This window comes from Gouania willdenowi, chromosome 5 (genome assembly GCF_900634775.1).
Source record: "Gouania willdenowi chromosome 5, fGouWil2.1, whole genome shotgun sequence".
Taxonomy (NCBI): Eukaryota; Metazoa; Chordata; class Actinopteri; order Blenniiformes; family Gobiesocidae; genus Gouania; species Gouania willdenowi.
This window is the reverse complement of record NC_041048.1, coordinates 42,389,482-42,392,279: the sequence shown is the minus strand read 5'-3', so window position 1 is coordinate 42,392,279 and position 2,798 is coordinate 42,389,482.

Genomic DNA, 2,798 nt, shown 5'->3' with positions numbered 1-2,798 from the left:
TTTCTCTATCTATCCTTTATTTATCCCTCATCCTTTATATTTATCAGTATTATTATTAGTATGGTTGCTGGGTTGTTCTTTGTTTGTTTTTGTTTTTATTTCTTTTATTTCTTTTTGTAGCTTGTTTTGTGCACCAACCACCAAGTCAAATTCCTTGTACTGTCCTCAAAACTGTACATGGCATATAAAACATTTCTGATTCTGATTCTGATTCTGATCAATGGAACAGCTTTGTGACGCGTCCCAGGATTGGCTGCCAGCAGGAGGAGTGGTGGGCAGCCTGGATTGGCTGAGGAGGATGTCACCACATTCAAAAAGTGATGATTATTTTGGTTAAGCTTGTCACCAGAGGTGTGAAATAAGTCGGTGTTTGATGAATATGATCCTGTTCTAAAGGTGTGTTCAGTCTTCAGTGATTATAGTGATTAAATCACCTGTAATTAATAACACTTTATGATCACTTCATCACTTTATCTCTTCAGTGACGTGACGAGTGGTGAATAATAATAATAAAATGTGTCTGAGGAGACGTGTCAGCATCATAGGATGTCTGTATAGAGAGTCCTCCTGTTACACTGGATATAAACACAGTGACTGATGCTTCATATCTAATCATTTATATTGATTTTAATGTAATATTATCACCAGTCATCTCTACGTCATAAATAATGTCATAAAAAAACACTGAAGTGGAACGTGAACCCATGACCCATCACTTCCTAGAGCAGCTTCACAACTCACTGTGACATCATACCTTCATAGATGTATGATCTACAGATTTAACTGTATAACAATATAAAACAATAATTGAGCCTTAAAAGTGTATTAATTTAAATGATCATCTCCTCCTTTATATTATCTACAGGTTTGTATTCAATGAACTTTACTACAGACGTCAGTAGATGTTTTAATGTAGATCAACCTCAAATAAATAAAATTACTGTTAGCACAAAAGATAAAAAAACATAAATCAACACAACATTATTAATGATGTGAACACGTCTGTGGTGTGTGATGTCACTAATGTGTTTCAGAGAAAAGTTAAGGTTCATTAAAGTGTTCAGGTGGGCGGAGCCAGGTAGAAACCCAGGGTTTCTTTGATAAAACCTGTCAGTGACCAGGTTTAGTTCACGGACAATGTTGCTATGGTAACATACTCAGAGATAAACAAACCTCACGTTTAGGAATGAGATACTCAGTTTCCCTCATTTGAGCCTGAACATACTCAGAGTTTGAACATAACCTACTTTATGGAATAAACCTCTGTACTGTATATATAGTGCATTTTATTTCCTTTCTGAGTTCCTGCATTTTTCCGTTTCTTCGTATATTCTTGTTTATTGTATAGTTTGTACCTGCTGGGCACGCCTCTTTTTGTTCAGGAATACATTTATGTTAATTATTAGAACCCATTGTCGGTGGTTTTTGGAGACCGAGTTTTATTTAGATTATATTTTTATGTTGCATATTGGAGCTCTTAGACTGGGGCGTAACAGTATGTGTGTGGTGGGCGGGGTTTGTTTACACCGTGTTGCATGAAAGGTGCTTTTTATAAATGACTGATTGACTTTACTTCTTTTAAAACATACTTAAGTAAAATTACTGATTTATTAATATACTCAAAAAAGTACAAGTGCCCATAAAATCAACTCAGTTACAGTAACGTGAGTACTTGTAATCTATTACTTTTACCTCTGATCCAAACATCCATCAAAAACCAGCTGCTATTTTTTAGAGAAGGGATTCTCAACCTTGGGGTCAGGACCCCAAATGGGATTGCAAGACACTGGGAGGGGTTCACCAGATGCCTTCAAGAAACTAATATTTTAGAACAAATTTTCTTATTATTACCATTTTTCACCATATTTTAACCATCACTTTTTCTTTCCATATTTTTGCTCCTTTTAATGTATTTTTGCTACATTTCTCTCATTTCTGACACTTCTACATCACATTTTAATGACTTTTCTACACATATTTTCCACTTTCCAGACATGTTCATCACTTATAAACACTTTCTACCACTTTTACACCTAATGTTACATATGTTGACTTATTATTGTCACTTTTAACCTCTTTTCATCATATTTCATTTTTACTTTTGCCAATTTAACCACGTTCACCATTTGCTATACCCATTATTTACCAGTTTAAACTAATTATTCTAATATTGACACTTTAAAGCCTTTTTTTAACCACTTTTTCTGTCTGTTCATAATTTACAACTTTTAACCAATTTCTCTGGTTTTTAAAATTCAATTTCACCTCCTTTTCCACCATTTTTGGTCACTTTAAACCATTTTATTAGTGATTAAAACCAGGATTTCCATCTTTAAGATGACTATAATAATAATAATAAAAAACGTTCCTGGATAACAGTGGATATTATTCAGATGAATAAATAATGTGGTTACAAGGAAATAACTGTTTCTTATTTACAAATATAAAATGAGCTTCTGTTTTTTTTTTAAGGTACGATAATCATGTATGATTTTCCATCTACTTTACATTTGTGCAGCACGTTGTGTTGGTGTAACACATAGAACCTAATAAATAAATACATTTATATTTATTGAGATGTTTGGAAAAGCTTAAAGATTTAAAACACTTCAAACTATCATCTGCAGATTTAACATTTGACATAAAATGAAGTATTTCACTTACAGGAGTGAGTTTAATGTGTGAAAACCTCAATTTGAGAGAACATGTTATTAACCTTTGTCTTTGATTGAACAGTAAAAAATAAAATCATGTTCTCTGTGATTTTTTTTTTTTTTTTTTTACTTGTCTGCACATGC